Consider the following 27,104-nt stretch of genomic DNA (forward strand, 5'->3'; position numbering starts at 1 on the left):
CAAGTGCTTGGGCTCCTACTACCACCCCCCGGGAGACCCAGATGAAGCTCTTGACACCTGGCTTTGGCTTGGCTCAGCTCTGGCCAGTACTGCCACTTGGAGAATGAACCAGTGGATGGAAGATCTCTGTGTCTCTCCCTCTCTTGCTGCCACTCTTTCAAATAAATAAACAAATAAATCGTTTAAAAAAGAAAAATGCAGAATACAGATATTTATAAGAAATTTGATCTATACTCTCTTCAAATAGCCATCATTAAAAAAAAGGTGGTAGAGATAAGGAGAGAGAACATAAAGGAAACTAACCTAGGTTTTGAAGAATAAAGAGACAAACAAATGCGATATGTTAGTTTAAGTAGATCACTGTTTGAAAACACTTACAAAAGCAATTATGGGAACAATGAAGGAAATTAGATTGAATCAGATTTAATATAACTATACAGATTTATACTTTCTAAAATATGCTAATATAGCAGTCTTGTAACAAAAATTCCTTATCTCTGGGAGATTCATACTGAAGTATTTATGAGTGAAATGTCACAAAGTAAACAGCTCATCCTGTTCCTGAAATGTGCAAATACACAATGAAGATATAGATGACAAATTATTGGTAACTTTTAAAATCAGGATTGAAGGTATTTTATTTGGATGTTCACTGCTTTAATCATTAAACTTTTGTGTATATTCAAAAATTTCAAATATGAAATCAGATTTTAAAAGGCTGGGGAAGGGGTACACTGAGCAGTTTCCACTTTTAGATTTTTAGTAATCATGGTAGAGCAGAAATAAACTTCCAAGTGCTAATTGCTAAATCTCAGAATGAGTTATCACTCTAGTTAGATTGTAAAATGAGTATACAAAATTATGACTATCTCTTCTTCTACAAATAAAAGTGTTACATCATCAATTCTTAAGTCTAAAGCCACAGAATGCTCCCATGTTACCAAACATGACCAATATGGTTATGTGGCACAAATCCTTCCTTAAACTATATGGTTCATCATCCCCACTAGAATGTCTTCTAAAGGTAGGCAAGAGGTAAGGGAAAAAATTATATTTTCATGAAATCTATAAATTAAATCTGAATTATTTGCATGTGCCTTACAAACTACCACAGATGTTCTTTTTCTCTTCTACTAATTATTCAGTAAAAACCTTTTTCCCTATTCTTAAAAGGCCAAATCAGCCTGAGACCTCAGCCTTAACCAGAGCATGCAGAAAGGAGGTGCATGACTACAGAAAAAGTTTATTGCTGTAGTATACTCCACAGAAAACAGCTGGAATTTTTAAAGGACTTATGCTTCTTTAAAATACAATTATGGGGTGCTGTGGCACACTAGGTTAATCCTCTGCCTGTGGCGCCAGCATCCCATATGGGTGCCAGTTCTAGTCCCGGTTGCTCCTCTTCCAGTCCGGTTCTCTGCTGTGGCCTGCGATAGCAGCAGAAGATAGCCCAAGTGCTTGGACCCCTGCACCCACATGGGAGACCAGGAAGAAAGCTCTTGGCTCCTGGCTTCGGATCAGCACAGCTCCAGTCATTGTGGCCATTTGGAGAGTGAACCAAGGGAAGGAAGACCTTTCTCTCTGTCTCTCTCTCTCACTGTCTGTAATTCTACCAGTCAAATTAATAAAATAAAATCTTTAAAAAAAAATTATGGGACCGTGTATAATAGGTAAAGCTGCCGCTTGCAGTACCAGCATCCCATATGGGCGCCGGCTCAAGTCCTGGCTGCTCTACTTCCAACCCAACATTCTGTTTCGGCCTGGGAAAGCTGTAGGAGATGTCCAAGTCCTGTACCCACAAGGGAAATCTGGAACAAGCTCCTGGCTCTTGGCTCCAGAGAGGAGCAGTTTTGGCCATTGTGGTCATTTAGGGAATGAACCAGCTGATGGAAGACCTCTCTCTTTCTCTCTGCCTCTGGCTCTCTATAACTCTGCCTTTCAAATAAACAAATCTTTAAAAAGGAAAAAAGAAAGACACACAACTTGATGGGGATTGGAAAAAAAAGGGACAATTTGAAAAAGTTATAAGATATGATTGAAAAACTCATTTTTTTTTAAAAAATCTATTTATTATATCACAGAGAGAGAAAAATCTTACACCATCTGGTTCACTACCCAAATGACTGCAACAGCCAGGGCTGGGCCAGGCCGAAGCCAAGAGCCAGGAACTCTGTCTGGGTCTCCTCTGTGGTGGCATGGGTCCAGGAGTACTTGGGCCATCTTCCATCATCTGCCCAGGTCCATTAGCAGGAAGCTGGATGAGAAGCACAGCAGCTAGGACTTGAACCAGAACTCTGATATGGGATGCCTGTGTTGTAGATGGCAGCTTAACCCACTGCAGCTGAAAAATTCATTCATTTAGATTCACACACTATTTTTACTATCAAATTAGATTTAAAATGTATTCCCACATGCTCAATCTGACTTGCCCCAAATGGTAGAGTTAGAAACGTGCCAAGGGATTCCAATTCAATCCCATCAAGGTGGCATGTACCAATGCCATCTCACTAGTCCAAGTGATCAATTGCTGTTCACAATTGATCATATGATAGGTCTAAGAGTCAAAGGGATCACATAAACAAGACTAGTGTCTGCTAATACTAACTGATAGAATTAAAAAGGGAGAGAATGATCCAACATGGGAAGTGGGATACACAGCAGACTCATAGAAGGGTAGATGTCCTAAACAGCACTCTGGCCTCAGAATCAGCCCTTAAGGCATTCGGATATGGCTAAAGAGCCCATGAGAGTATTTTAGGCATGGAAAGCCAAGACACTCTGGGGGAAAAAAAAAAAAAAAAAAAAAAAAAAAAAAAACCCTAAATGAAAGATCTCTGTGAGTGAGATCCCAGTGGAAAGAACAGGTCATCAAAGAAGGAGGTACCTTTCTCTGAAGGGAGGAGAGAACTTCCACTTTGACTATGACCTTGTCTAAAAAAGATCAGAGTCAGCGAACTCAAAAGGCTTCCATAGCCTTGGCCAACTCATGACAAGAGCCTAGGGTGATTACTGACGTCATAAACAAGAGTGTCACTGTGCACTTACTCCTCATGTAGGATCTCTGTCCTTAATGTGTTATACAATGTGAATTAATGCTATAACTAGTACTCAAACAGTATTTTACACTTTGTGTTTCTGTGTGGGTGCAAACTGTTATAATCTTTACTTAATACATACTAAATTGATCTTCTGTATATAAAGATAACTGAAAATCAATCTTGATGCAAATAGAATGGGAGAGGGAGCGGGAGATGGGATGGTGGCAGGTGGGAGGGAAGTTATGGGGGGAAAAAGCCATTCTAATCCATAAGCTGTACTTTGGAAACTTATATTTATTAAATAAAAGTTAAAAAATAAAATGTACTCCCATTCCACAGTCATAAACTTAGAGCTATGAAAATTAGGCTTGCCTCAAAATCCCAACACCTATTATGTCAAAAGCAAAGGGCTTACTCAAATTAATAACTTAAGGCTGTATCAAATTTAAATTTCCAAACTTTTTTCAAGGATAATGGGTTTCTTCAGTCACCAGATGAATGATATCTATTTTCTTCCTGCACATAATCCCTTCATCAGATGCCTGCATTTTCCCCACTTACTGAAAAGGCAAAACTGCTGTGAACACGTAACTGGGCTCTGCCAACAGCAGTCAACTTAACAGTACCATACATCCTTCATAACACAGGCTAAATGGATTCTTTGTCCTAGCAAGTCCAAGTTTAGAATATGATAAACACGGTAATTGTCTATGGATGTTGCAAACTGGCTGAAGTTAACACTCATGATTGATCACTGTATGCTGATAAGAAATCAGAGAAAATCATTCGGCAAAAACACGAAGACAAGCAACTTCAGAAAAACCAATGAATAGACACCTAAAAATATTTAGTTCCCAGGAAGCCTGGCTGGACTTCCTGTACTTAAGTTCTTCAGTATTTGGCACTAGGACAATTGCTGTCAAAACAACTTTAAAAAAAACTTTAAGGACATCTAGTTAGATTCAGAACCTCTAAAGGAAGCACATGAGTTAAAATTGCATAGTAAATGCCGAAAATATGATTAGGACATAGCAGAGCCTGGGATCCAATGACAAATCAATAGATTCTTGTGGGGAGCAACTGGGAGCAACTCGGGCTAGACTAAGTTACTGGAATTAAGACTTATTCTATGCATCTGCTCTCCCACAATATGGCGCTGGGAGAGGAGGAAACAGCTTCTACACAGCTGCCTCCAGTTCAACCAATAAACTGTAGGACCTGCTCCTGATTGGAGGAGAGCAGCGTACTCGGCGTGTGGGTAGCAGAGTTGGGATTGGTGGAAGAGGACTATAAAGGAGGAGAGAGACAACATGCACCGGGAACATCTATCTGAAGGAACACCTGTGCAGCCACCGAGAGAGCCGGCCGGCGGTGTGCCGCTCCCCCGCGGAAGTGGGGAAAAGTGGCAGGGGGAACCGCCCTTCCACGGAGGTGGAAGGGACGGTAGCCAACCCGGGAAGAACCAGCAGCAAACCCGGGGAGGGCTGAGCAAACAAAAGAACAACGCAGGGTCCTGTGTCGTTCCTCCACGAAGAGGGGGAGCGACATAATGGTGCCGTGACTCGGATATGAAGCCTAGGCAGGGTTTAGTGTCGCTCCTCCACAAAGAGGGGGAGCGACAATTCTTCCCTCAGATAGGATTTCAGTCTTATACAGGGTCACTGGAGAAGACAGAGCAAATCATTCTGAACCAAACTTTTTTTATTACTATCCATTTTCTTACTTTTCTCAGCAACTGAATAAAATGCTTGAAACCTATGTTTAATATAATGAATATTACAGGCTATCTTCTTCAAATATGAGCTTCTGTATAGTAAGAATACATAACATTCTTACAGGCTAAAGAAAGAATGAGTGATATGCTTCTCTATATACTAGAGATGCAGGGTAGTAGAGCAGTCAACACATGAGTCCAGGAGCCAGGACCTTAGGTTTGAATCCTGATCCTGCTATTTTATTTGTGTTTTTTTTTTTTTTTAAGATTTATTTTATTTATTTGAAAGACAGAGTAATAGAGAGAGGTAGAGACAGAGAGAGAGGTCTTCCACCTGCTGGTTCACTCCCCAGATGGGGGCAACGGCCGGAGCTAGGAGCCAGAAGTTTCTTCCGGGTCTCCCACTTAGGTACAAGGGGCCCAAGGACTTGGGCCATCTTCAACTGCTTTCCCAGGCCATAGCACAGAGCTGGATCAGAAGAGGAGCAGCCGGGACTCAAACCAGCATCCACATGGGATGCTGGTGCTTCAGGCCAGGGCATTAACCCACTGTACCACAGCACTGGCCCCTGATCCTGCTATTTCCCAATCTAGCCTTAAGCAACTTATTATGCCTGTTTCTAATAGCACAAAATTAGAATAATAATAGAGTCTATCTCATAGGTTTTTAGGAAGAATAAAAGATGTAAAGCATGTTTTAAAAAAGCCTTAGGAACAGTAAATGCTAGCTACTATTAATATTATTTTTATTATCATTAGCTGTTATTCAGATGAAGGGGGTAGATTCAAATATATCCATGACATTACAAAACTGAATTCATTTAATAAGACAATTCTTTAGCAGGTGCATAAATTGAAAAATATAAAAATAAATGATCTAGAAAACAGAAGAGGCAAAAATAAGCCTGAATAAAAATACTCTAATCTTCCAGGCTATCAAAATCAATAACAGGACCTCCACAACAATAAACCTTTGAGGCACACCTTGCTTTCTGATAAAATTTTGTAAAAAGGTTTTTTTGAATAATCCTGACCACAAAAGGAAGTCCTTATTCCTGAATGCCCAATCACTTAGAGCAAAGCATCAGGATTATCTACTATGTTAGAAGAAGGTAAGGATTAAAAAAACCAAACCAAACAAAGCAAAAAACAAATCTCACTCTGATCTAATGAAGTTTTCATTTGAACCATGACTGGTTCCGAGGTGACTATAAAAATTCACTCCTAAGGAGTTTTTGAAACATTTTTGTAGTAGACAATTATACAGTTAAGAAACAGCTGGAGATCTTGTAAGGCACAGAACAATTCTTGCACCATGAAAAGGAAGTACATGATTTGCTTTTCACAAAACATGTAATGAAACCAAATATAAAAGAATCAAACTCAAAGATCAGAAATTAGGTAAAAGAAGAAAAGACATAGAAGAAAGGCAGAAGCAAGAGACGGAGAGCATTGCAAATAATTTCATCTATTTGAGGGAGAAAGAATCAAAAATCCTAATTTTTAGAAGGAAAATCCAAAATAATTAGTGGACAAAAAGGCAAAAATGAAAAAGAACCATATTTTCTTCCATGTTTGCTTTGAAATCAGGTAATGCTATAACTCAAGATTTTCATTTAGCAAGTAGACATATTTACGTATTTTAAAAAACCCTTACTCAGTACTGAATCTTTACTTTCAAATATATGATTCTAGCCAAGGCTTTTTGAAGTTCCTCCCAGTATATATAAAGGAGACGGAACAGTCCAACAGCTTGTATTTCAGCTTTCCCCCATCTCCTGTCTTCCTACTCCACCACTTACATTTACAAACCCTGAAGGAGACCAGTCGTCTTCCTCATTTTCATTTACCAAAATAGTGCTCATGCAAAGGCAAAATTGACATCTAACAAAATTAGGGGCAAAATGTTTGTGATTAGGAAACTTTCTCCTAAATTCTGTATTTCCCTTCAGTTAGACAGAGATCCGTATTGTAAAGGGAGAAGGAGCTCTCTTAGGAAGCTACCAAGTGCACACAGTCATCTCGCAACCAGATTAGTACACAGAAAGATGCCCTTTGGTAGAGCTCTTCACAAACTGAGGCTCACACATGGGGCACTCACAGGAACACAGGGGACACAGGACCAGCAAGATGTGTTCTTCACAGGAATACAGAGAGAAGGAGCATCTCTCCTCCCTGGCCTTTTCCCTTAGCCAAAACAACAAAAACCAGAGATGGTGGCTAGAGGTTAACAGAGTTCAAAAACAAAATAGGGACCAGCATTGTGGCATATTTTAAAAATAAAAATAAAATTTATATAAATAAAATTTAAAATAAAAAAGCCACCACCTGCAACACCAGCATCCCATTTGGGCAACAGTTTGAGGCTGCTCCACTTTTGATCCAGTTCCCTGCTAATGTGCCTGGGAAAGCAGCAAAGATGGCCCAAGTGCCTGGAAACCCTGCACCCATGTGGGAGACCTAGAAGAAGTTCCTGGTTCTCTGCTTCTGCCTGGCCCAGCCCTAGACGTTTTGGAAGTGAACCAGTGGATGGAAGATTTCTCTCTCTCTCTGTCTCTGTCTCTGTCTCTTCCCCTCTCTCTGTGTAACTCTGACTTTCAAACAAGTGCCTTTAAAAATAAAATAATAAATAACTACATAAAAATACTCTAGTACTTGTAATTTTTCAAAGTGTATTTAGTGACTACAAAATACTACCTCAGGAAGCACACCTATTTCCTCTATTCTCTTTTCCCCTTTTTGAGTCAATAACTGAATCATATCCTTTTATGTAAACTGTATTCTACTTTATAAAAATGAAGTCAGTATATAATAACATGTGAACTCAATCAACTATGCACAAAGGGATATATAATACCCTTAGCCATGGACATTATTTTGTTTATAATGCAACCTTCAAACATCAGACACAAGGTTGATGCTTGTACCAACAAATGGCAGCCAACATAAATTTGGCTTTTACCTGTCTCAGGCATGTGTTAAGCCCCTTACAGACATGATCACATTTAATCCTGCTATGGTTTGAATATCCCCTTGAAAACACATGCTGAAATCTAATCCCCACTGTGAGGTATTAAGAAGGCAGAAACTTCATTCGGCATGGTATCTGAAGGTGGGGACTCTGGGAAGTAATTAAAGTTGAATGAGACTGTAAGTGTGGGGACTTCTCTATGGCACTGTGGCTTGTAGAGGGGAGGAGAGTCCTGAGCTAGGACCCCTGTGAGAACCCTCTCAGCCACCTGGGGCTCTGCAGAGTCCCCTACCAGTGCTTGCTTACCACCTCTCCAAATAAAACTGCCAAATCTTAAACTTCCCAGCATTCAGAACGGGAGGCAAATAAGCCTCTTTTTCTTATAAAACACCAAGTTTGTCATATTCAGTTACAGCACTAGGAAACCAAGTAAGACGCATCCTTCAACACTTCAAACAAGTACTATTAATAAACATATTTTATAGATGCAGAAATAAGAGCTTAGGAAATCTGTCCTAGGGCAAATAGAAGTAATCAATGATATCATGATTGAAACTATGAAATTAAGTTTAGGACGCCAAACATGTCTTATGCATATTATTTTTTACTGTTATCTGTTTTGAATTCATTATACAATTTTTTTTATCACACTGCTAATAAAGACTGATGGCATAATTTGTCCCCTAAATAAAACTGAAGTGCTAACCAAGGATAGTCAGAGCTCAAAAATCAATTCTATGATGTGAGCATAGAAACTCCAGGCTCTATCCCATTAAATAAAAGTATGCAAAAAATGAAAAAGTTCTACAGGGTATAAAATGGTGATTAAAATAATTAGCATGTGTTTTTAAGTCCTAAATTTTAAGTACCATTTTTTGAAATAAAGGAAAATATAATTACATTTTAAAATCCTAAAACTCTATTTAGTGATGCTATCTTATTTCCAAAATTTTTCCAGTTACAAAAATGTTTATATTTTGCAATTTAAACTTCACTTGAATTATGCTTCTCCACTTATATTTTCTTGCATCTCTTCCCTGAACTTTCTTTTTTCTTTTTTTTTTCTTTTTTTTTTTTTTTTTTGACAGACAGAGTTAGACAGTGAGAGAGAGAGACAGAGAGACAGGTCTTCCTTCCGTTGGTTCACCCACCATATGGCCGCTATGGCCAGCGCTACGCCAATCCGAAGCCAGGAGCCAGGTGCTTCCTCCTGGTCTCCCATGCGGGTGCAGGGCCCAAGCACTTGGGCCATCCTCAACTGCACTCCCAGGCCACAGCAGAGAGCTGGACTGGAAGAGGGACAACCGGGAATAGAACCAGCGCCCATATGGGATGCCAGCACCGCAGGCGGAGGATTAACCAAGTAAGCCATGGCACTGGCCCCCTTCCCTGAACTTTTTTAATTCTCCTGATACATATTTTTAGAAAAGAAAGAATATTCTATACTGTCATTTCTGAGTCATATTTTTCTTTTTTTAAAAGATTATTTGTTTATTTATTTGACAGGTAGAGTTACAGACAGTGAGAGAGAGAGAGAGAGAGAGACAGAGACAGAGAGAAAGGTCTTCCTTCCATTGGTTCACTCTCCAAACGGCCACAACAGCCGGAGCTACACTGATCTGAAACTAGGAGACAGGTGCCTCTTCCTGGTCTCCCACGTGAGTGCAGGGGCCCAAGCACTTGGGCCATCTTCCACTGCTTCCCCAGGCCACAAGCAGAGAGCTGGATTGGAAGAGGAGCAACTGGGACTAGAACCAGCACCCATATGGGATGCTGGCGCTGCAGGCGGAGGATTAACCTAGTGTGCCATGGCGCCAGCCCCTGAGTCATATTTTTCTTACCCATAAAATATACAACACTATTTCTTCAAAAGATTCATTTGACAGGCAGAGCAACGGATACAGGAGGATAGGGAAACAGAAAGGGGTTGGGGGAGAGTGATCTTTCGTCCACTGGATCACTCCTCAAATTGCTTCAACATCCAGGGGTGGGCCAGGTCAAAGCCAGGAGCTAGGGATACCATGGAGGAGCCAGAAACTCCATGCCATGTGGATGGCTGGGTCCTAAAACTTGAGCCATAACCTGCTGTCTTCCCAGGCACATTAGCAGGAAGCTGGATCAGAAGTGGAACAGGGGCCAGCACTGTGGCACAGCAGGTAAAGCTGCCACCTGCAATGCCAGCATCCCATATGGGCACCGGTTCAAGACCCAGCTGCTCCACTTCTGATCCACCTCTCTGCTATGGCCTGGGAAAGCAGTAGAAGATGGCCCAAGCTCTTGGGCCCCTACACCCGTGTGGCAGACCTGGAAGAAACTCCTGGCTTTGGATCAGCACAGTTCTGGCCGTTGCGGCCATCTGGGCAGTGAACTAGAGGGTGGAAGACCTCTCTCTCTTCTTCCACCTCTCTGTGGCTCTGCCTTTCAAATAAATAAACAAATCTTTTTAAAAAAGAAAAAAGGTGGAACAAGTAGGACCAGCTAAGTGGTGATTTATCCCACCGTGCCACAACACTGGCCCCACACAATTTTTCTTATAGACTCTAAAACCTGAAATCTAGTCATCAATCTATCCATTTCCAGAAGTTTTTGTAATAAAAAAGGCCTTTCTTCTTGCTTACCCTCTTCTCTGGAGCTTACTCTAATGGAAGCTTCTGCCTCAGCCTGAGCTGTGTCACAGGAAAGCCCAGTAGAGCAAGCAGCTTCGGCAGGCTTCAGGTGAACAGCCCATTCAAGGCCAAATCCCGGTGAAGAACTAAATGTTGCCAACAACCATGCAGGCAACCTGGAAGCAGATCCTCCCACGGGACTTTCAGATGCGATTCCTACCCTAGCACACATGTTGAGTGTAGCTTTGGTAGAGACCCTGAGCCAAGAGACCCAGCTAAACTGCAGTCGGATTTCTAATCAACAAAAACTGAGATGTTTGTTTTAAGCTGCTGGTCACTGGGGTAACTTGCTATGTAGTGCTAAAGGTTGAATTGTGCCTCCACGCCTGCCAAATTCATATGTTTAACTTCTAACCCCTAGTACCTCCAAATGCGATCTTACTTGGAGAGAAGATCTTTACTCACTTGGAGAGAAAATCAAGTTAAAATGAAGTCACTAGGGTGGGCCCTAATCCAGTATGACTGATGGATTTGGGCACAGAGGGAGCGTGGAGGGAGGATGATGTGAAGAAATAGAGGGAAAAGACGGCCATCAAAGCCCAGCAGAGAGGCCTGGAAAAAATCCTTCCCTCACAGACTTCAAGAAGGAGGTGACCAGCCCACAGCCAATACCCAGATTTCAGACTTCCAGCCTCCAGATTGCGAGAGAGCACATCTCTGTGGTTTAAGCACCCAGGTTTCTAATACTTTGTTACAGCAACCCCAATAAACGAATGCATAGACCATCGATAGCTAACACAATGACAGACTTCAAATTAATCTTTATTGACAGTACTAATATTAGCCTCATTGTGCGACTCAAGTAGATGCCCAAGGTCTTTACTCAGAAAAAAGGTATCAGTCCATATTAGAACACCTTAGAACCACAGATGTTTAGTGAGCTGGGACCCTTGCAATCATATAAGATAAATTCATTTCAAAAACTGATGATGATGCTGTTTGAACACTCTACATACATGAATTGTCACAACAACCCTATGGACCACTACCACCACTATCAATGACGTTTTCTTCTAACTTTTAATTAGTTTTTAACAAACCCGATGTGATTTGTAGATACAATTCTAACAAAGATGAAAAAATGAGTGTCTGGGCTAGCACACTATATGGGCACCAGTTCAGGTCCTGGATATTCCACTTTGGATCCAGCTCATTGATAATGGCCTGGGAAAAGCAACAGAAGATAGCTCAAGTGTTTGGGCCCCTGCCACCCACAGAAGATCTGGATGAAGCTACTGGCTCCTGGTTCTAGCCTGGGTCAGTCTTGGCCATTGTGGCCACTTAGGGATTGAACCAGTAGGTGGAAGGTCTCTCTCTCTCTGACTTTGAAACAAATAAATCTTTCTTTAAAAAAAAAGAACTAGGAGTGCAGAAGTTAGGGTCACACAGGTGGTGAGTCAGAATGCTAGACTTTGAACACACTGAAGTGCACAGAGGACATGTTAACTATCCAAAACCACAGCAGGTAGCTGAGCTGGGACTATTACCTTATGGTACTTTCTGCTTTGTTGTGATCTTCTTTCTCAAAAAGTAAAATAAAAAAGCGTATCCTTTGCTTGCTTCATCTATTCTGTTTAATACTGCTACCTTAGAAATAGATATTGGATATTCTGCCCTCCTCTAACTACACTAAGTTGGGTTATTTTTTTCCATTTCATGAACCCTAAAACCATCCTGTCTTTCAATTTCTAATTCTTTCCTTGCATTTATGTTATATTTTAATATAATGGGCCTGAAGGTTTCACCTGTATGCAATTTGAGAAATATAATTTAGCTCCAGGTATGATCCCAATTAAAATGCAAATATACCTGGAAAAAGTATTACTAGATTCTTTGTAGAGAACAGGCTTTGAAATGAAGACAGCCAATGCATAAGTTTCAAAATCTTCCTGTCTAAGCCACAACTTGAACAGGAGCATCTGACTAAAGAATCAGCCTGTTCTGGAAAATCTGGGATTGGGGATTTAAGAGGTAGCCTTTCTCTGGGAGTCTGGACTGTGAGACTGAAAGGTAGGCAGTGGCAACCGCGCTTCCCATCACAAAGCATAGAAATGTGAATTCAGTCAGTTCCCAAAGAGACAGAGAAGAATGCAGCAGACATGCAAAGAAAGGCACTCTGCTGAGAGCCTGTGGGAAACCAGACTGCATCTGGGCCCTGGGTTCTCACTGTGCAGCCAGGCTGCATTTTTGTCCTGGGATCCTGTGGTGTCTCCTGGGATTCTCCTAAAAGTCTGATAACTTCCCCTCTCTAGTTAAGCTAATTTGAATTCAGTCACCTACACTCAGTTGAGAACTCACATATTCAAAATTGTACCCTGTCTAAAGCTGATGTACATTAGGGCAAGACTAATAACTCCATGTAAAGCAGAATTTTCAATAGCAACAAAGTAAAACACTAGAACTAAGGCAGCTGGGTAGTCATAGTACTCTCAAGCAGCTCATAACATGGCCTACTGCTTCAATTGGTCTCTCAAAGGAACCACATACAATGCAATAGGTTACAAAGCCTGTGTTTTAAAAATAATCAGACTTTCCCAGGGCGGAAAAAGGAGAAATGGTGCTTTGAAAACATGATTCTATCACATATGAGTACCTATAATAAAAGTAACAATGATTTCAAAGCCAGAAATGAAAGTGAAGATAATTGGGGCCGGCACCGTGGCACACTAGGTTAATCCTCCGCCTAAGGCACCAGCATCCCATATGGGCGCTGGTTCTAGTCCCAGGTGCTCCTCTTCCAATCCAGCTCTTTGCTGTGGCGTGGGAAGGCAGTGGAGAATGGCCCAAGTCTTGGGCCCCTGCACCCACATGGGAGACCAGGAAGAGGCACCTGGCTCCTGGCTTTGGATGGGCACAGCTCTGACCATTCTGGCCATTTGGGGAGAGAACCAACAGAAGGAAGACCTTTCTCTCTGTCTCTTCCTCTCACTGTCTGTAACTCTACCTCTCAAATAAAAAAAAAAAAAAAGGTGAAGATAATTTATTCTAATATTGGGGCTGGTGCTGTGCAGTTCCTGTATCCTGCTGCTGCCTGCAGTTCCTGTATCCCATATAGGTGCTGGTTAAGTGCCGGCCACTCCACTTCTGATCCTGCTCTCTGATAAGGCCTGGGAAAGCAATAAAAGATGGCCAAGTCCTTGGGTCCCTACACTTTTGTGGGAAACCTGGAAGAAGCTCCTGGCTCCTGGCTTTGGATTGGCACACTCTGGCCATTATAGCCATCTGGGGAGTGAACCAGCAGATGGAAGATTCTTTCTCTGCCTCTGCCTCAGCCTCTGCCTCTCTCTAACTCTGCCTTTCAAATAATAAACAAATCTTCAAAAAAATTTATTCTAATACGGGGGTGGTGCTGTGGCATAATGGGTAAAACCACCACCCCTGACGCCGGTATCCCATATGGGGGCTGGTTCGAGTCTCAGCTGCTCCACTTCACATCTAGCTCCCTGCTAATGCATCTGGGAAAGCAGCGGAAGATAGCCCAAGTCCTTAGGTTCCCTCGCTCTATATGTGACACCAGGAAAAGGCTGCTGGCTCCTGGCTTTAGCCTGGTCCAGCTCCAGCCATTGAAGCCATTTGGGGAGTGAATCAGCAGATAGAAGATCTCTCTCTCTCTCTCTCTCGATCTCTCTCTCTGTAACTCTTCCTTTCAAATACATAAATAAGTCTTAAAATTATTTTAATACAACATTTTATAATGTAGAAAACTAAGATTAAAAAGTCGCTTGTCCAAGCTCACCAAACCCCGAGTTTAGGTAAAAGAGGATGGAAACCCAGAACTTTGGGACCACAGTTCAGTGTGGTCTTGCTACTATGAAATGACACAACAAGGACAATCACAATTCTGTACCTGACTCCCTTTTCAGTAGATGAAACAAGCCTGAAACTGACCTGGTTCTCTGTTCTGTGCTGGCATGAACCTGTGCAGAAACGATAGGAATGGCAGGCACTTTCTTCCTGAAGCAGCTGTGGAGAAGTATTAGACCTGTGATGAAGGAAATACAAGGAAAATCTAGTTTATATTCAGCATATAAGCTGACTCAGCATCCTCAGTTGCTCATTTTCTACTGCTTCTCTCCTTACCTCCTCACTGGCTTAATAACAGAACACATAACAACACTTTAAAATAGATAAAATTTGCTATTAAAAAATCCATGACACATGTAAGATTATTTACAGTTGGTCTCTGTAGACCATTTAGTTCAGCTTTGTCGTTTTGCTAGTGAGGAAACTGAGACCTGGAGATCTGCAAACAGCCAATGACAAAACAGTTATTCAGTGGCAGAAGCAAGTTCAGAACCCAACTCCTCCCACTTCAGTCCAGTATTCATTTGTACATCACACTGCCTCTTTTGAAGGAGAAAAAAAAAAAAAAACTCAAATTATTTCTCCGGTGTATTTGTCAAGCATCTGAAGATACATGTGGTCCAGAGCTCAACTGATTTGTTTAATTTGTTTAAAATTTGTTTAAAAAAAAAAGTATTTCCTCAAGGAAAGGTCATATTCTAGCTTTAGGTTATTTAGTATGCTTCATATGGGATACTCAAATATTTCTTTTTTTATCTTTGGAAAACATTAGTCTCTGAATCATGCAATCCAGATGCTGAGTTTTGTTTGTTTGACAGCAGAGGCCAGCGTTGTAGTACAATGGGATTAACCTGCCTGTCTCGTGGCAACCCATGTGGGCACCAGTTCAAGTCCCAGATGCTCCACTTCTGATCCAGCTCCCTCCTAATGTGCCTGGGAAAATGACAGAAGATGGACCCAGTGCTCAGACCTCTGCTACCCACGTTGGGGACCCTGATGGAATTCCTGGCTCCTGGCTTCAGCCTGGCCCAGCCTTGGTGGTTGCAACCACTTAAAGAATGACCCAGCAGATGGTAGCTCGATCTCTCTGTAACACTGCCTTTCAAGTAAACAAATAGATCTTAAAACACAAGAACAGAATAAAGAAATTCAGGGGATGGCAAAGGCTGCCAGGAACTCAATTATTTGAGCTGCCACCACTGCCTCCCAGGGTCTGCATTGGTGGGAAGCTGAAATAACAAGCCAGAGCCAGTAAGCAAACTCAGGCACTCTAATATAGGGAGTATCTTTTTATTTTATTTGTTAAGAACTTTAGCTATTTATTTGAAAGGCAGGGTGACAGAGAAAGAGGGAGATATAGAGAGAGATCTTCCATTCTCTGGTTCAGTTCCCAAATGGCCACAACAGCTGGGGTTGGGTAGACTGAAGCCAGGAGTCTGGAATTTTACCCAGGTCTCCCAACGTGAGTGGCGGGGGCCCAAGTATTGGGCCATCCTCTGCTCCCTTCCCAAATGCATTAGCAGGAAGCTGGATTGGAATTGGAGCAGCTGGGACCTGAACATTTGGATGCCCATTTGGATGCCAGCACCACGGGCAGTGGCTTAACTCTGCACCACAACACAACACTGGCCCCACTAGGCTAAGTCCCCACTGTGGTTCTGATATTTCTTAATTCTGTTCTCAAAACGTTCTATGGTCAAAGCCAATTACATCCTCAATTCCAAAGCTCCTTTATTGAAAAAAAAAAAAAAATGAGGAGCTAGGACCATTTCCCATGGGCCTTCTAACTCTAAAATGCCACGTGTGGGGTTGGAATTATGGTATAGCAAGTTAGGCCACTGCCTGAAACACAAGAATCCCATATCAGAGTGACAGTCAATTCCCAGCTGCTCCACTTCCAATCAAGCTCTCTGCTAATGCACTTGGGAAGGCAGAGGAAAATAGCTCAGGCCCTTGCCATCTGGGAGACCACAATGGAGTTCCTGGATCTTGGCTTTGGCCTGACCCAGCCCAGGCTATTGCAGCCATTTAGGGAGTAAACCAACTAATGGAAGATATCTCTGTCTCATCCTCTCTCCCTCTGTCACTCTGCCTTTCAAATCAATCAATCAATCAATCAACTTTTAAAAAAAATGTTAGGCCTAAGAATAGCTTCAACTTTAATAACATTCTAGTTTAGAAAAGCAACTAGTTTTGTCATACAACTTTTTTTAATATCTCTAATGGTATCATTATAATAGTTCAAAAAATCAGTAACATTGCTTTCATATATAGAAGTACAATCAATATCATTCAAAAATATGTTCAATAATAACCTAATTTTGCCATCTATCTCACTTCTTATCTGACTCTTATTTTCTAGGAACCAGCTGGAAGAGGAAGGAAAAGTATTTTTTAAATAACTCTAACTCTTGGGGTGGTACCTAAGAAAAATTCTAAGCTATTTCCTCAAACCACTGTTCCAATTATTCATCCAACAAGTTTTAATTGTGTGACTTGTCAGCTAGCTGACAAGGCTTAAAGACAAAGAAGGCTTTAATGAGACAGAAGGCTTTCAAATAAGATGTATGTTGGGGCAGGCGTTTGGCACAGTTATTAAGACACCATTTGGGGCCGGTGCCACGGCTCAATAGGCTAATCCTCCACCTGCGGCACCGGCACCCCAGGTTCTAGTCCCGGTCGAGGGGCCAGATTCTGTCCCGGTTGCTCCTCTTCCAGTCCAGCTCTCTGCTGTGGCCCTGGAGTGCAGTGGAGGATGGCCCAGGTCCTTGGGCCCAGCACCCGCATGGGAAACCAGGAGGAAGCACCTGGCTCCTGGCTTTAGATCAGCACAGCGCGCCGGCCGCAATGCACCGGCCATAGCGGTCACTTGGGGGGTGAACCAACGGAAAAAGGAAGACCTTTCTCTCTGTCTCTCTCTGTCTAACTCTGCCTGTAAAAAAAAAAAAAAAAAAAAAAAAAAAAAAAAAAAAAAAAGATACCATTTGGCATACCTACATCTTGTATCAGAGTGCCTGGTTCAAATCTTAGTTCCACTTCTGCTTCCAGCTTCCTTCTAGTGCTTACCATGGGAGGCAGTTGGTGACAGCTCAAGTACTTGAGTCCTTTCTACCTGCGTGGAAGTCCTGGATTGAGTTCCTTGCTCCTGACTTCAGTCTGCCTGCCCAGGCAGGCCTGGCTGTTGCTGGCATGTGGAGAGTGAACCAGCACCCCTTCCCCCAACAAAAATATTTTCTAAAGAAAATTAAGACACATCTAATGAACTACTGACAGCTGTTGGGAATTCAAGTGGCAGGAAATGTCACCTAAATTGTGACTTCAGAGTATAACTTCATTATTTTTAATACATTAACTGATACTTACAACAATTAATTGTAATATATTTTTATCTGAAGCAAAACAATACAATGAAGATCCAGGTATCCATGATGCAATTCAAGAATCTAAAAGTTACTGACATTACTCTACTGATTTGCTCCTCCTCTGTTCCATGCACCTTCTCTGTTTTGCCTCCAGCCTATAACTAGAAGTCTACATTTTGTGTTTATTATTATTTTGCTTTTTAAAAAAAGTATATAATTCCATTTTGCTTATTTTTGAATTCCATGAAAATAGTATCAAATAGCTCTGTCTTATAAGATTTGATTTTTATCATTCAATGTCATCCTACCGATTTATCCATACTGTTGCACGTAGTGTAGTTCAATTTTTGTTAAAGATTTTTTAGAAAGCTTTTATTGGATTATAGCGGTTTTTACCCCCATAACCACCCTCCCACCCTCAAACCATCCCATCTCCTACTCCCTCTCCCATCCCATTCTTCATTAAGACTCATTTTTAATTATCTTTATATACAGAAGATCAACTTAGTATATACTAAGTAAAGATTTCAACAGATTGTACCCACACAGACACACAAAATATAAAGTACTGTTTGAATATTAGTTTTACTGTTAATTTGCATAGTACAACACATTAAGGACAGAGATCCTACATGGGGAGCAAGTGCACGGTGACTCCTGTTGTTGATTTAACAATTGATACTCTTATTTATGACATCATCTATTTTATTTATTTGAGAGACAGAGTTATAAACAGAGGGAGAGAGGGAGAGACAAAGAGAAAGGTCTTCCATCTTCCGGTTCACTCCCCAAATGGCTGGGCTGATCTAAGCCAGGATCCAGGAGCTTCTTCTGGATATCCCATGTGGGTATAAAAGGGCCCAAGTACTTGGACCACCTTCCACTGCATTCCCAGGCCACTAGCAGGGAGCTGGATTGGAAGCGGAGAAGCCGAGATTCGAAGAGCACAAGAACCAGCATCCATATGGGATGTCAGTGCCACAGGCAGAGGTTCACTTACTAGTCCACTGCGTTGGCCCCAGTGTAGTTCACTTTTACTGCAGATGAAATGCCTCCCTCACATTTTCTTCTGCTATTATAAATATTTATGTTACGAAAGTTCTGATACACATTTCCTGTTCCACATGTTCCAAAGTTTCCTCTTAAATAGTCACATATATATGGGAGTTTAAGAGAATGTCTACAATCCATTTCTTATAGTGATGCTAATTTTTTATTTTCCCCAAAGTGTGGTTAGCAACTTATAACCCCATCAGTAACACATAGTTCATAGTAATTCATTTCTTAGTTTGGATTATAAAATGGCATTTAATTGTGGATTTAATTTGCATCTTCTTATTGACTAATGAGTTTGAGCATTTCTTCATGTTTACTGGCTCATTCATGTTTCCTTTCTGAGGAAATGTCTATTTATATCTTACGCCCTTCATCCTAAGTTTACCCTTCTCCTATTGTTTTGTAGAAATTTTCAGTGTATTTTGTGTATTTCCAGTGCTGATTATTTGGCTTACCCACTTCTGAACTAGCAGGATTAGACCAATGTGGAAATTGAGAAGCAGAGGCATGAACAGCAAACGGCCAGGCCACTGGAAACAGCAAGCCGGCATTCCAATGCTTCTCTCAAACCAGCTTTGAATATAAATGCAATCTAGATATCAGAAACTGTAAATATTACATAATCGAACTTTAGAATCTTTCATTTTAATATAAATCCAATCAAAAGAAAATGTTTTGAAATTATTTCAGTGCATTTTAATTGCAATATGCAGTATAATTTAGTTTTCAGATATCAAGGTTTCCTAGGTTACAATTTAGAAAGCACTCATTTTTACCCTGACATAATATGTTTTTATTTCATGTTTTGCATATCTCCAATTTAGAATAAGTCCATTTCGTTGTTGAAGTGGTGAGTTTAAATGTATACACATACACATACACACACAAACACACATGATAACTGTATTTTAAAATTAAACTATATAAATTGGAACATCACAGAGATTTGGATTGCAGACTTGGATGTATGACTAGCTACACCTGCTTGGCCTCGCGATGTCTTTGAGTTGGTTTTCTTAAACTTAACTTGGAAACGTGCTGGGTGAGTTCTAAGGGTCTTTGAATTGATCACACTCTCACTTAAAGGGCAATGAGAACAATTTTTTTTTTTTTTTCAAATAGTCCCCCAAGGTTTTTAGGACTTTCTCTCCAAGTGTATATACATAGTAAATAAACTAAATAACAAAATGACAATTTTCTGAAAAATAATTTAAACCAGGATTTTACAGCCCTCTGTGGCATCCAGGAATACTGGCAGATCATCTGGTGAAAAGAATCACGCAGGAAAAAAAATTAAAAGCCACAGAAAACCTGAATCACTCTATCTGCTAAACTCGATTCTTATATAAGCAATCAGAAATGAACTTTCCAGAATCTCCGTGACATTTACCCATCCACCTGAATCTGTATCCTTTTACTCTGTTTGAATTTCAGGAATCACAACAAAGCCTAACCCCTCCACCTTGACACTAAATGTTATGTCCCCACTCATATTCAAGTGCACTGCTCTAGAGAGTCCCACTTCTTTCTCCATCAATTTCTTCCTTCCAATAAACAAAAACATTGGCAGATACATCTCCAATCAATAGAAAACAAACAACAGAAACCTTTTAACTCAACACACCCCTCTAGAGATGATGGCCAGCATCTCATTTCTTTTCTGCAAAAGGTCACAAAGTACACTTCCATTCAAAGTAAGCATACTCCAGTTAGACTTTTACTCCACACCACACCACACCACTGAAACTTAGCCTGTCCACCCAGTTCTTGTCTTTGGTGATCTACCTACTGCATTAGTCAAGACTAATTATTCCCTTTACCAGTAAGGCTCCCAGAACTCCAAGGATTGCATCTATCTCACTGGCCACTCCTCCTCAGCCTCCTTTGTTAGTTCTCCTTCCACCTAACATCTAATGTTCAAGCTCTTGCTCTTTCTTGGCACTGACTCCATAAAACATAGCCAGAATCTATCATTTATGTTCTGATAAAAATCTGTATTATCTCTCACTTGGATTTTTACCAGAGTCAATGTTAACTGGCCTCAACATCTTCCCTTACCCTACTTCGGTCCCTTCTCACCAAAACAGCCAGTGAACCGGACATCCTTATGTAAATCATATCATGTGTCAACTGTTCTCAAATTCTCCCAAAGGCTTCCCATCTCAGAGTAAAAGCCAATTTCTTTTACACATCATAAAAGAACTTACAAATTTGGCCCATTTCCTACTAACCTCCTTGCTATTTCTTTAACAGGTCAGGAACGAACCTGCCTTAGGGCCTTTATACTTATTATTCTGTCTACATGTTTTTCCAAAAGATGACTGTCTCTATACACACCACCCACCCCATCTTCAGATCTTTGCTCCAATGTCTCCTGGGTAATGTTTCCTAACCACTGCATTGAAAATGGCAACAGGGGTAGGGATTTGGTGCAAAAGTTAAGCCACTGCTTGGGACACTCATATCCCATATCAGGGCTCAAGTGCTGGGTTCAAGTCCCTGATCTGCTCTTGATAACAGTTTGATGTTAACTTGCACCCTGACAAAGACTCAAATCCCTGGATCCCTGCTACATGGGAGACCCAGATCAAATTCCTGTCTCGTCTTTGGCCAACTCCAGCCCTAGATGGGAGACCTATCTCTCTCTGTTCCTATCTCTGCCTTTCAAATAAATAAATTTAAAAGTGAATAAATGGCAACAAGTCTGCTCCCAGAATTCTTTAATCTCCTTCCTTTTTTCCACTGTTACCAACTACCATTCACCTATTTACTTCAATTCATGTGTGTCTATGTCTTCCCATAAAACATAAAATCCATGCAGACAGGGCCAGTGCTGTGGTGTAGTGGGTAAAGCCGCTGCCTGCAGTGCTGGCATCCCATATGGGTGCCGGGTCCAGTCCCGTCTGCTCCACTTCCAACCCAGCTCTCTGCTATGGCCTGGGAAACCAGTGGAAAATGGCCCAAGTCCTTGGGCCCCTGCACCTGCATGGGAGAGCTGGAAGAAGCTCCTGGCTTCGGATCGGCTCAGCTCCAGCCATTGTAGCCATCTGGGGATTGAGCCAGCAGATGGAAGACCTCTCTTTCTGCTTCTGCTTCTCTATAACTCTGCCTTTCAAATAAATAAATAAATCTTTAAAAAAAAATCATGCAGAGATTTGTCTGGTGCTACATCTTCAATGCCTAGAAAAGGGTCTGGCACATAGTAGGCTTTCAATGTTTTCTCAACGTACAGATGAATAATTAATTACTCTCAGTTCTAAAAATGGAAAGTTTTCTGAGTTGATATGTAACAAGATAACTGGGCTTGGGGCTAGCACTGTGGCGCAGTGGGTTAAAGTCCTGGCCTGAAGTGCCAGCATCCCATATGGCCGCCACTGGTTCCCGACTGCTCCTCTTCTGATCCAGCTCTCTGTTATGGCCTGGGAAAGCAGTAGAAGATGGCCCATGTCCTTAGACCCCTGCACCCACATGGGAGACCTGGAAGAAGCTCCTGGCTCCTGGCTTTGGATTGGTGCAGTTCCAGCCGTTGTGGCCATCTGGGGAGTGAACCATCGAACAGAAGACCTGTATCTCTGGTTCTACCTCTCTCTGTAACTCTTTCAAATAAATAAAATAAATCTTAAAAAAAAAAAAAAAAAAAAAAAAGATAACTGGGCCAGCACCATGGCATACAAGGTTAAGCCTCTGCCTGCAGTGCCAGCATTCCATATAGGCTCTGGTTGGAGTCCAGCTGCTCCACTTCCAATCCATCTCCCTGATAATGCCCCCGAGAAAGCAGAGGAAGATGGCCCGAATCCTTGAGCCCCTGCACCCATGTGGGAAACCCAAAGAAGGCTCCTGGCTCCTGGCTTCAGCCTGGCTCAGCCCCAGCCATTATGGTCATTTGGGCAGTGAATCAGCAGATGGAAGATCTCTTTCTTTCTCTTTCTCTCTCTGTATCTCTGCCTATCAAATAAATAAACAGATAAATATTTAAAAAATAAAAAAACCAAGATAATCTAAATAGCTGAGGTATAACAACTAGGTTTTATAAATAATAAAATAAATATAATAATAAAAATAAAAATAAATAAAATAATTCTACTAAAGTTTTCTCAAAAGATAAGTGATAATAACAAAAACCTCAAAGACTTCAGCAGGCACTTTAGCTAATATGTCCGTAAATTTAGACCAATCAGCATACAGTTCAATCCAAAATTAGGTTTTAGATTCTGACCACCCACAGAAAGACTCAATTTATTTTCCCTTAACTGCTGTCATATTCAACAATGGCTGGTTTGTTGAGCCACAACACCAACACACAGGAAAATATTATAAAAATGATCTTTCCAAACTGGTTCCAGACAAAGAATCAAGCTCTTTGTAAATAAGTTTAACAATAGCAGATAGACATTTTACATGTTTTAAATATTTTATCTGGAAACAATTACAAGCCTAGAGAGAAGGCACAAATACTATATAAGAATACAAACATCACACTAATACCCAGATTCAATTATTATTAACATAAGACCCCCTGCTTTATCATTTCGTGTTCCTGTGCTCTCTTGCATTTTTTTATCATTCACATAGACACACACATATACATGCTAGTTTTTCTTCTGAACCAAGTGAGGATAAACTGTAAACCATTTCTCCTTTGCTTCAATGTGTATTTTCTTAGAAATAATCTTTTGTAATCAAAGCAGTTACCAACTTCAGTAAATTTAACAGTGTTATATTTTTTATCTGCTCTACAGTATGCATTCCAGTTTTTCCATTCATCCACTAATATACTTAACTCTCCCACCCTTATTCAGTACAGGATCCACAGTAAGTACTGCAGTTAGTAGCTGTCTTTCTTAAGCCTCTTTTAATCTGGAATATTTTCATAGCCTTTCTTCATCTTTTATGACAGTCACTTTTTTGAAGACCATAGCCCTCTATCTTTTTATTATGTAGAATATTCCACATTTTTTATTTCTCTGACATTTTGTCATGCTTAGATTCAGTTCATCAATCTTGGCCAAAGTACTACATAAGAGATAATGTACCTCCTTAGCATGTTCTTCCTGGAGGCACATGGTAACCCCCTGCCTCATATTGCTGTTGGAATTCCCAGTGGACATTCATGATTTTATCTCTTGAAGCTTTTATAGGGAGACCCTTTGCAACCATGGAGATAGCCTGCACTTCATCAGTATTTCCCCCTGGATTTTGTTATAATACTTCCCCTATCTACAAAATGATGATTTTCCAACTCCAGAACTCAGAACTCTACTGTAGGCAGTAGCCTTCCTTTCTCTATTTATTCACTTATTTACCAGCTTACTGTCATTGTGGCTCAATTCCTACTTTATTTGAAACGCAGAGAGACAGAGAAAGTCCTCATCTGTTAGATCACCCCCAAAACCCTGTAACAGATAAGACTGGTGCTGAGCCAGGGCTGAAGCCAAGAGCCAAGAACCCAACCTAGGCCTTCCACATAAGAAGTAAGAACCCAATTACTTATATCATCATCACTGCCTCCCAGCATGTGCATCAGGAGGAAGCAGAGTCAGGAGTCAAAGCTGGGTACAAACCTAAGCCCTCCAATGTGGAATACAGGCAATTTCACCATTTAGGCTAAATGCCTGCACTAATTACTCTTTTTAATGATTTATAATTCATCATTATAATTATCTGATGACCAAATCATTCCAGATTTGGCTAGTGTGAATGCCAACAACAAGCTTCTATGACAGCCTGTCATTGGAAAAAAAAAAAGAGAAAAAGAAAAGAAATATTTTCCTGTCTTCCAACACAAAAATATAATGATCTAGGTCACCTAGTATGTATCTGTGCATACCAGCCTAGACTGGAGTCAGCTATTTGCTTGAGAAAGTCTGTTCATTTTGAGTGGGAAACAGGATGAGAGACCAAGATTTGGGAGTTAAATGTGCTCTTTTCCTCTTAGTCCTTTTGTTGGCCATATCTAGGAAACATATGCACATATATACACATATGGCTACAAACATGTATGTGTATCTATATTATATATAGTCGTAATATACACGTGTATATATATACATGATTTAAAATAATGAATTCGCACTGACAACTTCAATTCCAATCCATCCCCAGAGTATATTTTTGCTTTCCCCATCCCATACTGTCCTTCCTTCCTCAAGGAAAACACTGGCTCCAATCTCCAGTACATCTAATAATGTTCTAGAAGAGTTTTGTCTACATTACTCTAAAAAATGCGCATAACAGAAAAGAGTTCAGGATGTGCTTGCAACCCCTCCATTTCACTCTCACCCAAACCAAGGGTACACAGTTAAATTCTGTGTTAAGAAATCGTGCAGACTCACTCTGTCCCCTTCAGAGCAGGAACAGTACAAATTTAAAATACAAGCAAGTTCATGTTTTGGTGGATTAGGATTTTACCCATTCTCATTCTAGTTTCACATATGAAGACAACTGTATAAAAACGTATATTCCCATAAACTTTTGGCCTCATTACCTCCCATCATTCTGTTCTTTTGTAAAGTCAGACAAATATATGTATGGCATTTTCTCTTTTTTTCTTACAAAAAAGACAACATACTATGTTTGTTTACACTAACCAGCTCAATTCAGATTGAAATAAGCTTTTTCCAAAGCACTTTATAAGACCAACAACATTTTGATAACAAAATGGAAGAAATTTAAGAGAAAAGACTACTAGAAATCTAACTTTCTTCTGAACAAAATGCAGAAATCTTAACAAAATATTATTAATCGAATCTAGCAGTGGAGATCAAGTAGAGTTTATCCTGGAAATGTAAGAATAATTCAACATTGGGCCGGCGCCGTGGCTCACTAGGCTAATCCTCTGCCTTGCAGCGCCGGCACACCGGGTTCTAGTCCCGGTCGGGGCGCCGGATTCTGTCCCGGTTGCCCCTCTTCCAGGCCAGCTCTCTGCTGTGGCCAGGGAGTGCAGTGGAGGATGGCCCAAGTGCTTGGGCCCTGCACCCCATGGGAGACCAGGAGAAGCACCTGGCTCCTGCCATCAGATCAGCGCGGTGCGCCGGCCACAGTGCGCCAGCCGCGGCAGCCATTGGAGGGTGAACCAACGGCAAAGGAAGACCTTTCTCTCTGTCTCTCTCTCTTTCTCTCTCTCACTGTCCACTCTGCCTGTCAAAAAAAAAAAAAAAAAAAAAAGAATAATTCAACATTAAAAAATTAACTGATAGAAACGGCTTCTGTACAGCGGTTAAGTCATTGCTTGAGACACCTGCATCCCTTATCAGGGTGCTTGAGTTCAAGTTTCAGCCTCATTCCCTCTTCCTCCTTCCTGTGAGGCACTAGTTGATCAAGTAGCTGGGTATCTAACACCCACATGGGAGACCTAGACTAAATTACCGGTTCCTGAATTAGGACTAGTCTAGTCCTAGCTATTATGAGCTTTTGGAGAGTGATCCAACAGATGGGAAATACCTTTCTGCCTCTCTCTGTTTCTCTCTGCCTTTCAAATAAGTGGAAAAAAATAGAAATACCAGAAATAGTGCCATATATATGTGGTAAATTGATTTTATTTTATTTTTTAAAGATTTTTTTTTTTTTTTACTTGAAAGAGTTAGAGAGAGAGAGAGAAGGAGAGACAAAGAGAGAGAGGTGTTCCTGGTTGACTCCCCAACTGGCTGCAATAGCGAGAGCTGTGCCGATCTGAAGCCAGGAGCCAGGAGCTTCTTCTGGGTCTCCTACATGGGTGCAGCGGCCCAATGATTTGGGTCATCTTCCACTGCTTTCCCAGGCCATAGCAGAGAGGCAGATCGGAAGTGGAGCAACCAGGACTCAAACCAACGCCCAAAATGGGATGCCAGCACCACAGGCAGCAGCTCTACCCGCTATGCCACAGTGCCAGGCCCCAGATTCTGACTACGTAATTGTGGCGGTATCATACTATGATTTTAATCAGCATTTCCCTGATGACTAGTAATATGAAGCATCTTTCTGTGACATACTTTTATCTTTCCACACAACAAATATTGGTCATTCATATATCCATAATAAAATGTCTGTTCAAACCCTTTGCCCATTTTTTGACAGAGTTCTTTGTCTTCATTTTTCAAGATTTATTTATTTATTTGAAAGTCAGTTACAGAGAGAGAAGGAAAGAGAGAGAGAGAGAGAGACAGAGAGAAAGAGAGAGATCTTCCATCTGTCGGTTCACTCCCCTAGATGGCTGCAATGGCCGGGGCTGGACCAGCCTCATCCGGGTCTCCCACATGGGCCATCTTCTGCTGCTTTTCCCAGGCCATTAGCAAGAAGCTGGAGTGGAAGTGGAGCAGCTGGAACACAGACCAATGTCCACATGGGATGCCTGTCACAGGCAGTGGCTTACCTGCTGTGACATAACACTGGCCCTTGTCTTCTTATTGAATTGTGAAAGTGTCTTCGCATATTCTGGACCAAATGCTTTGCCAAAACATGTTTTGCAAATATTTTTCCTGGACTTTCCTTTGTATTTTTTTAAATGGTAAAACATGT

General features: G+C 41.1%; 1 protein-coding gene across 6 annotated transcripts in view; it reads right to left on the reverse strand.

Moving 5' to 3' along the window:
* The window catches only part of WDFY3 (WD repeat and FYVE domain containing 3), a 310,521-nt gene that overhangs the window by 260,864 nt on the left and 22,553 nt on the right, over nt 1–27,104 (reverse strand). For 4 of the 6 annotated variants that reach the window (XM_070047894.1, XM_070047899.1, XM_070047900.1 and 1 more), the window contains one exon: nt 14,278–14,371. The exons of 1 other annotated variant lie outside the window; for it this stretch is intronic. The gene's annotated coding sequence lies outside the window, so the exon portion shown is untranslated. Of the gene's footprint in view, nt 1–14,277; nt 14,372–17,190; nt 17,292–27,104 lie in introns of those variants that run through there. One more of the 6 variants, XM_070047897.1, reaches the window with a different exon arrangement.

Source organism: Oryctolagus cuniculus, chromosome 8 (assembly GCF_964237555.1).
Source record: "Oryctolagus cuniculus chromosome 8, mOryCun1.1, whole genome shotgun sequence".
In the NCBI taxonomy this organism is placed as follows: domain Eukaryota; kingdom Metazoa; phylum Chordata; class Mammalia; order Lagomorpha; family Leporidae; genus Oryctolagus; species Oryctolagus cuniculus.